Source organism: Zootermopsis nevadensis, unplaced genomic scaffold (genome assembly GCF_977971745.1).
Source record: "Zootermopsis nevadensis isolate Lab colony 2312 unplaced genomic scaffold, Znev_1.0 Znev_ptg000018l, whole genome shotgun sequence".
Taxonomy (NCBI): Eukaryota; Metazoa; Arthropoda; class Insecta; order Blattodea; family Termopsidae; genus Zootermopsis; species Zootermopsis nevadensis.
Window position 1 is genome coordinate 196,835 of NW_028259150.1, and position 16,459 is coordinate 213,293.

Sequence of the window (16,459 nt, forward strand, 5' to 3'; positions counted from 1 at the left end):
TTTTCCACGTAACTGAAATATAAAACTTTCTGTATAAACCGGAGAGACGAGATGTTCCTCTCCGAAACTGTTGCCAGATCTAATAAGTTAATTCTACAGAACTGTTTATTGTGAAACTGAATATACTGTCATCTGGAAATGCTGGTTGTTTCTTGGTTAATTTAATAAGACTTTATATACTGGATTAGATATTATAAAATGGCTGGTGATGTTCCGAGTTTGGGAGCTGGCACCATGTGCAAGTGTTCTGTGTTTCCGACATTTCAGAGGAACATACCTCCATCAGCAGGTCTGATGTGAAAGTGTTATGATGGTATGATTACTCCTCTGAGACCATTTTTTAAAGATATCCTGGCAAGTAGTATAGGACATGACTTCAAATATTTGTTCAATTAACGAACGTTATTATATATTTTCTTATTTGCTGTTTGTTTAACAGCGCTGTCAATAATGCAGTTTGCAGTGTCAAGTGATGGATTGATTAGTGAATGATGATTAATAAATTATGTAAACGAAATCGGTTCTGATATAATTTAAGGTGTCATCCTGACATTTGGTGGAAGGACTGAGAAAAACCACAAAACATCTGTCAGGATAGTCAATCTTGGGATCGAAATTTGAACCGGGCTCTCCCGAGTCCGAAGGAGAACAACATTCGATCACTGCGTTCAATACAGAACATCTTCCTTTTACACTCAAAAATATATGGAACGGAAACATGGATGCAGTATGTTTAGGAACGGCAGGAACGCATTCAACAAGAAGTTTAGGCCAAATTAAGTGTGTTTAATCTGGTTTCCAGTTGTATGGGGAGAGAAGAGATTCAGTGTGTGTGTGTGTGGTAGGGTGCTGAAGAGAATGTTTGGATTTAAAAGAAATGAAATGAAATGAAGCAAAAATACATGTTGAGAAGATTAATGATTTGTACTCTTGGCCAAATATTATTAGGGTTATCAAATAAAAGGTGAGGTATGCCATCATGCAGTACGTATGGAAAAACAAGATTTTATCCGAATACCTGAAGGACATAGATTTCTTCGGAGGATAATATTCAAAAGCAAACCCTTTCCAAAATATAAGGAACGAGGGACAGAGTTCAACAGTATCAGGATAGATGCCAGTTTTCGGGTTCTTATGAACATGGCAATGAACATGCGAGTAATAGAAGACCGGACATTTCTTCAATAAATAATCTCAGCTTCCCAAAAAGATATTTGTCCCATGTAATTAATTTGTTCAATTACACAACCTTACTTGTATTTTAATATAATTTGGTGTAATATGAATTTAATATATGTGGATTGATGGCAAGAAAGTGTAAGAAAACGCTTGTTACCTATATTGAAGGTTTAAAACTAAGTATGTATGTATACCATCTGCTTTAAGAATCAATAGTTTTATATTTATGAGTTTTGTATAATTTTCATTTTAAACGATGATTATTTCTTCAAACTTTTGTAACTTGGTGGTAACTGTGGGTCCCATCTGCTTTAAAAATCAACAACTCTTCACTTTGCATTTATGTTTTCTAAGATTGTCACTGTAAACATCAATTATTTCCTTAAAGAACGTTAACAGTTTGATCTTTTGTTTTCTTTGCCGTACGAACTGCGTTCTTAAATATTATTTTGATAAGCTTCGGCTTCAAAGGGTTAAGACATTTTCGTAGCAATTGTCTGGAGTGATGAAGAAACGTTACGAATAAAGAGAATCCTTATCCGCAATTATTTCGAACCCCGGACCTCTTGAATTATAAATAAAAGTACTAATCACTTCACATCGACTTTCGATGTCAGTTCAGTCTTCAGTCTTCAGAGAAATTAAGCTGCTCTGTTACTTTTTACATGATGAGGATCGCGGATTTTTTCGGTAGGAAATTAAACACGCTAAACATGCAGCGATGAATTTAAATACCTAAACTGCATCTTGTTTATATTTTTCAATCTAAATTGAACGTCTAGCAGGATGTATATATGTTCTCTGGTGTTTCTATTAAAATACCTCAAAAACACTACGTCTTTCCAACACAAACACAAATACACTCAGACACAAATGATGTTGTATATAACCGATATATACCTTGGATATTTGATACATGCGTATAACAAGCTGTGATGCATGTTTAGATCATATTACCTCCTGCCGTCTTTAATTCTTATTTATGGTAATTACACTGTGCTAGCGACTCGTCTGCCACCAAACATAAGCGTCCGTGCAAAGTCGAGTGTTCACCTTCGTTTTGATGTCGACCGTACAGACATTGTTCGGGGGAAGTCTTTAACATAAATTCACATTTTTTCTCAGATAATGCAGACCTGTTGGTGTATTTTTTCTTCGAAATTTGTCATATTTAATTGTGATTAATGGAAAGCAGATTAAAGCCAAACAAGGACAAATACAAGGAAATTACAAATTACTGGAATTATGAATCCAGCTGTACGCATACAACACTTCCGGTTTAGGGACTTTCAGAATTTTCAGCTCTAGATGTTTGTTATAGTTTGCGTACGTGGTTCTAATGCCTTTAGGTAATGACACTTCTTGCAGAAATATTAGGCCACTGCTTTCCATGCGAACGATAGGATAGTATTTTAGAACAGGATACAACTGCCTTCAAGTCCCTTCAGACCCAATATTTATTCGTCTCATATCTTGTCTGACGCTGTGCAAACTCTGTTTTCATATAGAATAGTGAAACAACTGTAGAAACAAGTAGAATTGTGATAACGCGAATGTAGGCTGTCTAGTGAATGTGATATGCTGGCCCATGCGCCCAGTAGAAATAATGGAACTTTCTATGTTCTCCTACGGATGACATCCGTGTCATCGATTTATCGTACCATCTGTATGTGTACAGGGAGATAGAAAAGTCACGCAATCCATTCATTTCTCATAGATGTCTTGTGCACTTCCATAGGATAATCCACTCCAAAGATAAAGTTTTCTCAGTGACTTTCATGATGAGCTAGCAAATTTTGATGGATATCTTTCAAATTATCACCAAATAACTCCTAAGGTCGACCGGAACGGTTTCTGCCCTGAACTTTTCTTGTGTCACGGAAACGGTTCACCATAGGAGATACAGAAGAATCAGGAAATGCATTCCTAAACTCATTCTGGAGAGTTAAGCAAGGACAAGATGGCGGGTAGTGCTCGACATTGTACACTCTGCGCTTCTGAAAGAAATATTTTTGAACTTGCTCTGTTGAAAGACAATTGACGGACTGGAGCGAGTAGGTTAAAATATCACGTGATCTGTGTGGGCTTTTGTATAGTCATAGCAATATTGTGTATTTATTAATAAAATCGAATTTTATTAAATTGCAACCATCAATAAATATTTAAGATTTTGTTGCTTAACTTTTTGATCACCCCACATAACAGAAACTCGTATTTATATAAGGAAATATAAATGAAGAAAATCAAGTTTCCCGCTGTATAATGATTTTACTCTTTTCTTGTATCTGGGCTAGGACATTCATAACACCAGCTGACAAGACGTCCAGAGCATATGTGCACTTGTGCGTGTTCCAAATACGTCGATTTTGACCTATATTAGCTCGAGGTTTCACATCATTCCATGTTTTGATGGTTAAGGTTTAAAAATAGTCTACGAAAAATTTGTAGGTGTGACTTATCCCAGTACATTTTTTTAAAAGCCTAGCTGAAATGATTCGCCAGTTATCGCCATCATACAAAGAACTTCGGATTTGTAAGATTTGAGGTTTTCACAGCAGTGAGTATGAAGATTTCCGTCTTCTGCGTTGTTGCGCTGTGTAGTCTGGTAGATGTTTACCAACGTTTCTGAGGTCATACTGCCTCCGGCATCAGGGCGATGACCAGGCTACACAGCTCAACAATCCAGAAGACAGAAATCTTCATACTCACTGCTGTGAAAACCTCAAATCTTACATAGTAAACCTCTATGGGGAGGCTACTCATCGGGCACATTCATCGCCCTGATGACGGAGGCAGTATGACCTCTGAAAGATTGGTTAACATCGACCAGACTACACAGCGCAACAACCCAGCAGACAGAAATCTTCATACTCATCGCCCTGATGACAGAGGCAGTATGACCTCTGAAAGGTTGGTTAACATCGACCAGACTACAGAGCGCAACAACCCAGCAGACAGAAATCTTCATACTAATCGCCCTGATGACGGAGGCAGTATGACCTCTGAAAGGTTGGTTAACATCGACCAGACTACACAGCGCAACAACCCAGCAGACAGAAATCTTCATACTAATCGCCCTGATGACGGAGGCAGTATGACCTCTAAAAGGTTGGTTAACATCGACCAGACTACACAGCGCAACAACCCAGCAGACAGAAATCTTCATACTAATCGCCCTGATGACGGAGGCAGTATGACCTCTAAAAGGTTGGTTAACATCGACCAGACTACACAGCGCAACAACCCAGCAGACAGAAATCTTCAACTTCGGATTTATTTCTCACTGATATTTAGATTTTACAAACACAACCGAAACTAATGTCTCACTCTTTTCCGAAAATAAAAAGTTGCTTCCCCCTCAGGAAACAAATAAAAGTAAGGTGGCTTTCAGTGGCGTGATATTCATACCAGTTTTTATGTAACCTCCAGTTGTTTTAATGGTTATTTACCACAAGCCTCTCTTCCATCATAAAAGAAGAAAAGATCACAAAAAATTATATTTAAACGCTGTGGAAACCTATCCATTCAGGTAATTTATATCCGCCTGATTCTTAGTCGTGACATTCACCAGAGCTCGAGTGGGTGTGAAGGAAACAAGCGCAGATTTGCGCTTTACTGTACATTTGCCTTCGTCACTGCGCTATTAGTGCCCGCTACTTTCTTCCGGCAATCGGTCACTCACTTCACTTCGTTCAGTGTAGCTGTGCCTCTCACTGCCGTTACAAATGTATCACTAAGCTGCCCACACCAGATAATACTAACTTTACAGTTTCCTAACTGTGTGTTTTTCTTTTATTTACTATGCGTTTTTACGTAAGTTTAATCACAGAGCTTAATTCACTATGAGGCAATTCAAAGGAAAAAATTTCCCAACTTCGGTTAACAAATTATCAATGTCTAAAAGCTGCCATTAGGGACTGTCTTCTCTTTTTATATATTCAGTCCCAAACTTGGAAAAAGATGTCTGAAGGAACACAGAAACAGATCAAACAAGCTGTGGGGATTGGATGGCAGCACACAGATATGCCTCTTCTGTAATATCGCTGCTAAGGGGCTTTTTGGCCACCCTGTACAGTCCTATTAGCATATCGTTGATTGTGGCTCGTTGCAGCATTCGAAGCGTAAACAGCGAATTCGTGAATTAACGCTTCTGACATTACATGCATCGCATGGAAATAAACCAGCGTCATCTTCCCCTTCTCCTTACCACTTCTTATATCTGACGTCATTTACTGACAGCTGTTCTAAATGCAGTGTGATTTTATATCCTAATGCCATTTTTAACATTTAAACTATAAATTCACAGAATCCTAGAAGAGCAAACTACTTTTGTTCAGTTACACACGTGAGCAGGCATGATTCAAGAATGCAAATTTATTTTCTGTTATTTCTTCTTAGACCATAATTGATAAAATATACAAAGTTATAATTATACTTATTTGCACTGGTCTCAAATTGTCTCTCTTCTGTTATAAGAACAGAAATTGAGAGTTTCAGACACCAAATACTTGGGCGTAAGATGTAGTTAATATGAAATAGATAAATCCTATACGACTGGTACTCTTTAATTAACATGTATCGCTAATGTGGGTAAATGAATAACGCTGAAAGAGATTACACTAGCAGCTCGCATATAAGGCAACAAGAAACCCATACAACATTTTGATGGGAAGGCTTCATAAAAGATGGTCACTTGACAGGCCGAGGAATAGATGGGGAAAATGATAGGAAAATTGAATTTACGCTAATTGTTTACGATGTCGTCAATTGAACTGTGCTGATTTTGTCTTTCACGTTGCATGCGCAGTTCACTTCATTTTAATGGATTCAGCGTCTCTCTTATTCGCCGGTCTGCTTCGGTGGACTCCGTAAAATGGCATTGTAAACCGTTATTCGCCACAAATTGTGAAGTGCCATTATTTGTAGTAAGTGCATATTTTTAACGTGACATGTACTTCAAAATATCACTGCCGTCATAATCCACATACCTTTTATAACTAATACTATCTTTATTAGCTTTATTATGTATTATTTATTTATATGACGAAATTATGATGAGTATGGAGACAATTATATTATTGGGCTAAATAAATCAAGTGGATATAAAATTTTGACTGCGAAACCCCGACTGAAGTACCCACTTGCGAAATCCAGGAGGATGTCAACAAAATACTTTGGTATGAAGTTGTAAAACGTCCAGGATAATTTCCACTGTTAACGCTGTAGGTCTCATGGACCAGCATATTACGCAAAATGAAGAAATCTATTTCTTTGCCATCTAAGTATTATGAACCCACTGCTGTACAAATTATCAGACAACAATCTAAGACTGAATAGTCACTCGGGTAATTAAGAAATTACTCATCCTACGGAAGCCAAAGATTTATTACCGTCTTTATAACAGTCCGCCACTAGTCCCTATATAGAGCCAGATGAAACCAGTGCCTAACCTCACACACTCTTTCACCAAGATCAATTTTAATATTATCTTTCCATCTACTCCTAGGTATTCCGAATAGCTCTTTCTTTCGGGCTTCCCAACGACAATTTTGTACGCATTTCTCATTTCCCCCATGTGCGCTACATGCCCTCTCCGTCTCATTCTTCATGATTTGATTATCCTAATAATATTTGGTAAAGTTTATAAATTATTAATGGACCAGTTATGAAGACTAACTTTATCTGACGGGCCCGCCGAGTGGACACATTCTCGCCTAAATAAGGAGAAAGAGCCAGTCCCCGAAACAGTGATTTTAAAAAAAAATTGCTGAAAATTGCTGAAGAATCAACACAAGCAGTTTTATCTGTGTTTTAACAAATGCCGTTTACGGTGTCCTTTTTTGGGTCTACCTTACTTTCGGAATATCTCTCTCTTATTACGAATATCACTCTATAAAAAAGGTTGTTTATAGATTTAAAACTCTAATAATACTTGTAGTATTCGACTAAAATAGCCGGGATATATTGCGTTGGAAGTATACGTTATATTATTCTCTGCTGGTGTTACTGTGTTGATATTATATGTATGTTTTCTGTTGGTATTATTGTGATGATACGTACTTTATCCACGTATATGAAGCTCTTCATCAGCAAACCTCGTCGTGGGCTTGTGTTTACCATGTTTACATGTGTCCGCCCACCTTATATCTTTAAAAGTGTTTCTAATAACGAAATTGCTGTGTTCCCTCATGGCGACTGGGCGTCTAAGCGATCGAGTTTCACTGTTTCTCCTCCATGTTTCACAAGACTAGGAAGTAGATGGTGCCAGTGAAAGACCGACGCCAGAGATTTTCGCGTATTAGGTAATGGATCAACACTTCTAAAAAATCACAATTCCTGCCAGGAAGTTGAACAATATTAATACTTATAATTGAAAGTGTATGAAATTTAAACTGTTATATGATAGCAACATTGACTTGTTAATATTGTGTGGTATATTTAAGGAACAGTCTTATTATTTATTTCGGTATGTAGCCGATTTTGGTAATTAACTAAACTAAACATTTTCATGCTTCGTAATATTTATTTTCTTAATATTACTTACTTGGATTTTAGTTTCGTTAAAACACGTGAATCTTTTATCTTAAAAATGCAAAATGAACATCCTTTCTCCGCAATATGTATCTGCGCTTCTTGTAGGTAATTTGTTGCTTCGTTGTTATTCTGAAACTTCGACACGTATGGCCTAGTTTGGTAACACCACAATGTGAGCAGATAAGTTTCTGTAACCAGATTCGTCTTGCATTTCAACTCTAACTTTGCTTAACTATGTATATTGAGCTGCTGTCTGCCTTGTTCTTGTCTGGAAAGTTCTCTTCAGGTTAACACACCGAATTATCGTTCTTTGTGATTAAGTGCGTCACACATCCCCAACAAAATTCTGTGGCAGTTTACGTTAGGTTTGCTGTTATATTTACTAATTTCTGGTAAAATAAGGGCAATGGAAGGAAGTAGTGTGACATGTAAGATGTGAAAGTCACAAACGTAGCAGATGATAACCTTTGTTATTATCGGGAATTGTATTAAGCGCAAAAGAGTTCTTCGAGAGGCTTTGGAAATTTCAGTGTTTTTGTGTTTCGCTCTTAAGTTTATGACTGATCAGGCAGAGAAGCTGGGACCGACAGCTAACTTGTGTCAATTTTTAACAACTGCGTATTGCTGGTGTCTTCTTATTCTTCCGGCAATTGATTTGAAGTGACTAATTCTTTAACTATTCTTCTGTAAGTTTAAAGTCTTAAAATTCATAATCTTCTGGCCACAGTTACAGATACTAATATATTTCTATTAATTTCTTATGGTGTGGGGTATTATGAACTTCCAGAATATGTGTGCCTTCAGTATATTTTCAAACATTAAATTTAATGCACTGGATCCTGTTACTTCGTAAGGATACCTGTAGACATAGGCTATATTGCCGACATTTCGGAGGTCCTAACTGCCTCCAACTTTAGGGTAAAATGATATTTAGTGAGGGACTTAAAAGCACAGTTTAATATCTGTACTACTAAAACACGAAGGGGCAAATGGATATTCAATTCACTTTAAATTGAGAGTCTTTTAAATGTCGGCAGCCAGGCCTACACGCAACCATCATCCAGAAACAGAATATACATTATCACTAAACAGACATGAAAACCAACAATCTTCTAAGCCCTACATGTTTTCTTGAGACTTACTGAATTCGTGGCTGAAAAGTGAAGTCCTTTTTTAGCTATATAACAATATAAGATCCATCTGAAGAGATTAGATAAAATCATGTATCTGTTTCGGTTTCCCGAGCTGGTTAACTGAAGCAATAACAAGTTTGGTTTATACCCTGTTCGAATACTAATCGTAGTGCCAGCTATTCTGATTAAAAGTCAACCTGGTTTTCCACAGTCCTTCCTAAATAATTCTGAATAATAATTTCCAACAGGTCTCGATATTTCCTCCCCAGTCAGTTTTATATTTTTTATTATAATCATTTGTCTCATTTGATTCTATATAACTTCCGAAGTTGTTTAGGCATTTGATTATGGTTATAAGAACTTTCCTTGACAATGGAGAGAGAGAGAATCTGATTTATCGATTTTGGTCTTGTGTTTTGTAACGCCGTGCGGAAGTGCAGATAGACGCCATCGTTTCGAGGAACATACAGCATCCATCTTCAAGTGAAATATGTTCCTCTCTCAAACTTTGGTAACTTCCTACACGTCTACACAGAAGACCAACATCAGTCTTCACGGCCTGAGAACCTGAAAATCAAGTTTGACGTTTTAACTCGATGGTATTGAAGGCGTTGATCTCGCGCTACAGAGTCTGACTTGAATTTTGCAGGCCTTTGTATTCAATCCCAACGCGAAGCATTGCGATTGTATATCAAATCTAAAAGTTAGTGACGATGGTGAGTTATTTAAATAAAAAGTTCTTTAGATATTTTCCATCGTCTAGTAAAATAATAAAATAGAAACGACGTTTCGGAGATGAGGCTCTATCTCCGTCTTCAGGTACCTACTCTGTTGGGCCCAACAGGTAGAGCTAATCCCTATCTCCGAACCTAGGAGATAGGGATTGGCTCTATCTTCCCTTCTCCGAAACGTTGTTTCTATTTTATTATTTTACTAGACAATGGAAAATATCCAAAGAACTTTTCACTTGAATTACAATTGTAGTTTTTCTTATCTTTCCTTAGGGTCTCGGGAAAAACGCTTATCCTTGTTCAAGTATGTAATGTCTATGTCTTCACGATTCAACCGAACATCACGGTTGAGTGGTTTAATTCCCTGCCTTCTGTTCTGAAGATTCTAATTTCGAATCTCAGCCTGAATAGTGTCTATCCTTATGGAAGATTTGTAGGGTTTATCTTAGTCCCTTTAGGAAAATTCTGGAGTACTGCCGTAAACAGCGCGTGGCTGCATTAAACCACATCATTTTCCATTCATAATTCATTATCATAAAATTCACTGGTATTAAATTCGTTTAGTAACCCAAGAATTAGTTGCCTGATTCTATTCGTAATTAACAAAACTGGCGATGTTTTAATTGACTGTGTATTTGCAACACAATCCCTGGCAATAATATAGGAAGTGACTTTCGACAATAAATTCCAATTAGCTTCTTTGAAAATAACTATGTGAACAATACTGACACTCCTGGAAAATATTCTGTAGCTTATAGCGATAATTTTACACTTTGCTCGTGTTTCTTATTGGGTTTAACTCGATTTCCCATTACGATTTCGATAACAGACTACATATTTATTACCGTGGGCATGGACAGAGAATGAAGCGAGATGGTTTATCATAATGCTAATGAATTTTTATGATTATCATCTACTGAGGTTGTGCAAACTGGTGTTATTTTAGAAACTTAAACACAGCTTGTACTAAAGAAACTGCATTTTGTAAAGTTGTTCTTGAGAAGGCAATAGTTGCCAAGTCAAGAAATTTTCCGTCCTCTAAAGAACCTGAATATTAATCACTGTCTTCACAAGAACCCGTGCGCTGCTGATCCCCATCCTGGGTCACGTTCCTTTAGTTTACACCCTCCCATCCTATCTCCTTAATATAAATTCTAATATTATCTTCATGTCTACGCCTAGGACTTCAGATTTTCTGATCAAAATGTTGAATGCTTCTAACTTATTACATAAATTATGCAGGGCCTCAACATGCAATATTTTACAGCATCCTTTTACTGTCTCTTCGGTCCAAATATTTTACTCAATATCCTTTTAGCAGACGCACTAAACCTGTGTTATCCCCTTAAAGTGAGAGGCTAAGGTTCAAATTTGTACAAGACAAGAAGTAAGAATATAATTTGGCATATTTTAATCTGAAAGGTTTTAGTTTGCAGACAGAGAGACAAAAGATTTTGATCTGAATGATACCAATAATTTAATATTAACGTTTTCGTTAATTTAAGATATATTTATTGGTATAGTCCCTAAATTATTTAATTTTGTCACATTTTCGAGCGATTTAATAGCTGTCTTTTTATTTTATTACTGAGCTGGTAAATAAAAATGGTTATATACAAAAATTTTAGTTTACTTCTGAATCAACTTTTTTCCTTGCCCAATACCTGCATACAGCTTCGATTTCATGGCGATAACTAATGAACCTTAGAGACAGGTGCGTAATGTTAGAGCATAAATATTTCTTCAAATTCTTTACGAATCAAACCGAAACGTTAAGGTTGTATCTGAAACAGTTTAATACAGTCAGAAACTGTGTACTGTAGAAATCATGCACAGAAATTTATAACTAAATTATATTACCAGTATTCTTTCCAGCTTCTTCATACAGAGTATAAAATTTTAACATGTGTATACATCACACGATCCTCCAGGACGTTCATGGTATATTATCAGCAAAACGCAAGAACATGGCCATAAATGTAGTGTAGGCCCGCACAAACACGAGCAGTATCGAGCGACGTACATCACGGAACTCTGAATGGGGGATTCGCGTCATTCACTACAGAATTTAGGCAGTGTTCATATAAGGGAATGGTCGAAGTCTCCCGTGTAACGAAACCTGCAGCTTGTAATTTTGTCGAAATTACAGGAAAATTCATTACTTCACATTTGTTAATATAGACTAGCACGTCTGTAAATAAGTGGAAGTGTGGGTATGATGCACATTGAATGTTTATACGACGAATTTTTACTTTTCTTAAGCGGTTAGACATAATTCTAAAAGTTAAACTGTTGCTGTTACTCGTTGTCAAAAAGGTGTATTTTCTATGAAAAATTGTAATTTTACTAACTTTAACAAATTTGCTGCAAACTAAAGGTCAGTCCTCAAAAACTTCCGGGTACAGTCTACATTTTAATGAAGTAGTTATACAGAAGTTTTTGTCTTTACTGGCGACAAGTCGTATATAAAAGTTCTGTTACAAATAATTAAACCGACTGATTTTCAAAGACCCTGGATTGTTCTCTCAGACCAGAGGCCATACAGGCTTGTCCTGACAGTTGTGATCTTGCTGTTATTCAGTCCTAACACACATCTTTTCAAATTAATTTTTGGAGCTTTCTGGAACCTATGCAGTTAAAAAGTCGATACCCTAAATGAAGTGGGGAAGTAATAAAATTGTGTGTTCCCAGAACATGTAAAAATACCAAATATACCAAACAATTTACTCATTCCACTATGGGTAACTACATGGAAATATAACTAAGAACCCTGTTTCATAAAATTTACAAAATTTCAATGAATGTTCCTTGCTACTTTTATCGTGCGCCAACTTACAATTGTGTAAACTCTTCGTTCGTAATGTTGTATAAAAGTAATGCATGTTAACATTTACTGAGATGGTCATTTATAATTTATCTTAGTTAATATATTCATTTTATTTGAACCTATACTCAACTCTACGTGTCTTCCTTCACATCAATTTTCGGACTTGGTGAACGTTCGTTATAATAGATTCATCACCCCATTATGCCTCAAAGATATGTATTTTCTTTGAAGTATACACGATCCTTTCAAACGTAAATTGAGTATTTCGCTGTAATAGAAATTGTATGACTATGTTACACGCAAAGCTACCTAACATCAAACAAAAGACTGGTGTTCCTTTTCGCGCTTGCTGAAACACTTTGTGTTTTAAATTCTTATTGCTGTTCAAGGTATACCCTTTGAAAACGTTCATACTTCGTTGTTTAATATAATTACAATACTTTAAACTTCACGATAACATTTTTTAAACATTCAAAGCTAACAATGCAGGAGGACATAAATAAAACATGGCATTACCTTTCGGGTCAGAGACCTGTTGAGATAAGAAGAAGAAGAAGACGCAGCCGGAGCAGGGTAGGGAAGAAGCGATGCGAGCCAGCCAACAGGTGCCTGTCGCAAACCCGGCCGACGTGTCTACAACACGGGGAGAGACGAGATAATGCTTACAGAGATGAGCAAAGCCAAGGGGAAACGGCCTGCTGGCCGGCATATGCAGAGACGAGCGCGCGGTGATACCGTCCGCTCGCACCGGGGCAGGCGTACGATGGAGTCTGCGCCGCTCTGCAGTTTCAGCGAGTACGACGCACAGACCTTTCCCCCAGCTGTCGTGGTCTTTCAGCTCACAACATACACCTCCCTATCCATCCCAGACCCTTCACCCCTCGCTCACTGCCGTTACCTCTTTTATCATTCGGATGAGAGTTCATTCAGAACACCGGGTGAAAGAGTGGGTGACTGAATTGGATGCGTTTATACAGAATGATTCGATATTTACTTCCCCTCGACGCCGCACAGCGTTCCGTGTCTCGTTTTTAACTCGCAGGGGATTTGAAACGGAATGATACTGAATATGCAATTAGAAGACGATGGAATGTCGTAAAGCTCCTGTCCCAAGGTGCAGATCCAGACGGATAAGAAATTATATGTAATCACAAGCATGATTACTTCCGTTACTACAGCTTCATGTATGTAATTATAGAATTAAATTGGGTTTTGAGTGTCTGCACTCGAGAAGAAGTAAAAATACTTCACTTAAGTCACAGGTCTTAATGAAATTTCGCGGATATGGGAACAGTGGTACTGGATGTACAAAATAATAGTTATTTTATGTCATGCCACAACCATTCTAAACTAAAATGTCGACATCAATGATTTAGAAGTTCAGCTGCAGTTTATTTCTGTACAGTGCTTTAAAACTTCTACACCGACTTTAAGATCGTGTACTGAGACGGTCGACGTCAAAAGGAGCTTCACCTTGAAGTGCATGACCCGCGCACGCTTGTGTAATACTATTCTTCTCTAAACCAGGGCTTTCCTTTGTATGATTTGAGGTTTCAACAACGTTGAGTGTGAAGATTTCTATCTTCTGGGTTTATCGCCCTGATGACGGAGGCAGTATGACCTCTGAAACGTTGGTAAACATCTGCCATACTACACAGAGCAATAACCCAGAAGACAGAAATCTTCAGGGCTTTCCTTGTTTCTCAAACACGGTTTACTTTATACAGAATTTAAATAACACACATGTATATTCCATTTAAGATGATCATCAGAGCTTATTGAACAAACTGAAAAGGAGATAATTAATTTAGTTCATTGTTCAGGCAACCAAAATTCAATTACGTCATTAGATCAGTAAATTATGCATTCTGCCAAAGTCCATAGAACAGTGATCAGGAAATAAATGGTATATACTTTAGTTATTGAACTATATATTAAATTCCAGTATTATTTTGTAAATGAGGAAACACGAGCGGTAGAAGATGAAGAGGGGAAAAGGTGTGGAATATTGGTAAAAGTATACGAAGACTAAAACTAAAGAAAAAATGCAATATCCTTTAGAATAACAATGATGGCAGCTTTTCTCACTAATAACAGATCAATAACAGAAACTAAACGTAAATTGTAATGAAATATTTAGTCATTTCGTTGATTAAAAGTTGTTGTTTCATCGTCATTACTGGTCGACCGAAATTACTTGCCAAAATATTTAAATATCAGATTTTGCGATGTTTCGACTGTGTGTGTGTTTTTCTGAAAATTGAAGGGCCATAACACAAATATTGGCATTTCATATTGATACTTTATTGAATCTATTAGTTCTTACAATTTGCAGAGTCGGGCATGACTTCCTGGTCGTTAAAAACCGCAAGTAAAGCTTTCAATAAATAGGATTCGAACAAAATTTATCATTTAAGCCTAATTTGGTATGTTCTAATACCAAAAATATATTGTAAAGGCATATATTATAGCAGTGAGCTTTCAGGTTCTCACGGCGGCTGTTATGAAGATGGCTGTTTCTGGGTTGTTGCGCTGTGTATTCTGGTAGAAGTTCACCGACGTTTTAGAGGTATTTCGTGTCTATTATCACGGCGGTCATCGCCATGAAAATTGAATCAGCAAGTACCTCTGGAACGTCAGTATATTTCCGCCAGACTACACGGCGCAACAACCCAGAAGACTGCAGTCTCTACAGGTATAAGAGTTACTGAGACGTGCATAAATCCAATAGAGTTCCATTCCTATGGTTTTGCATTCCTCCGACACACTATTCCAGCACAGCATGTGAAAATTCCGTGTTAAATCAGTGTTTAATGTACGTTCCACCTGCTTTAATGTCCATTAGCTCTGAATTTTGTCTACATAATGTTTTAATTTACTCTGATCTCAAAGTAAACAGAAATTATTTCCTTCAACAGTTAATCGATGTAATGGAGACGGGGTTTATTACCTTTGAGGTAGGAAATAAACATTTAAATAAAAATTAAATGGGTGTTTTGCTTCAACAGGAGCTGTTTGGGAAACTTTACACCGTGGACATAAATTATTTCGTTTTCTCCTTAACAGTACGGTCCCCCCCCCCATGTTTCTTTTCCCTTTCTTTTCGGCTTTAGAGTGTAAATGATAAAAACAAAGGCAGGTTTCATGGCTAAGCATAATATACCATTAAAAATAACACATCGGCAGAGGAAGCTGAAATTTAGAATTTATTGACGATATCAACACATTAAAAATTAAAGATTTTTGGAAATATCATATTCAGACAATTGCGTCATATGCGTTTCATAGCTGAAAATTTATTGGTTGTTACATAGTGGAGTTTTGTGTGTATGGTTTTACAAATGATGTGCATGACGTAAAGAGAATACCTCCTTGTGTGTATGTATTAATTTTTTATCTGTTACTTTGTTTTGCGATTCCCATAATATAAATGTCACACTTGGTTAATCTCTGAAATTTCTTCCCTGAATGAAAGTGACGCAATTTAAATTTATTTATTATTACAAACATGTACGTATACCCTTTAAAAACAAAGCTTATCTAAATAATTCAGTTTCTACAGCAAAATGGACAAAATCTATTCATCACAAAGAGCTGTTGGTTAATACTTTTTTTATGGAAATAATCTCTGTTTGATCTAAAAATCATATGAAACAAACAAACAAACTGTGTGGGCAAAATTCAGAATTGTAGATGTTAAAGCAGGTGGTAAGGTTAGGTTACGACTGGACTTTAAGGGATTAACTACACAGCGTATCACAAAAAGCACGTAAACCGAAGTTTAAATGTACATATTTTCTTACGATTATAGAGAAATTTAAATAAGATTATGGAATGAACATATTGCAAAGGTGATTGACGACAAAAGAAATGCATATCAGAAATAATTATCTACTAAGGAAGAAGATAAAATAGATTATCACCACAAAAGAGCAATAGCTAAAAGGAAAGTTTACATATAACACAGAAAGGGCTGGAAAGAATTTGAATCCTTAGAAATTATGTTCCAAGATCCCAACAACAAACTTATACAATTTTAAATAAATTAGGCAAAG

General features: G+C 36.7%; 2 protein-coding genes across 4 annotated transcripts in view; one reads left to right on the top strand and one right to left on the bottom strand.

Annotated features, from left to right (window-relative positions):
• The window catches only part of LOC110827470 (ras-related protein Rap-2a), a 153,887-nt gene extending 140,706 nt beyond the window's left edge, over nucleotides 1-13,181 (bottom strand). The window contains exon 1 of the mRNA XM_022059184.2: nucleotides 12,921-13,181. The gene's annotated coding sequence lies outside the window, so the exon portion shown is untranslated. The remainder of the gene's footprint in view (nucleotides 1-12,920) is intronic.
• Nucleotides 1-16,459, top strand: part of fu (STKc_STK36 domain-containing protein fused) — a 129,190-nt gene that overhangs the window by 47,911 nt on the left and 64,820 nt on the right. The gene's annotated exons all lie outside the window — the stretch shown is intronic.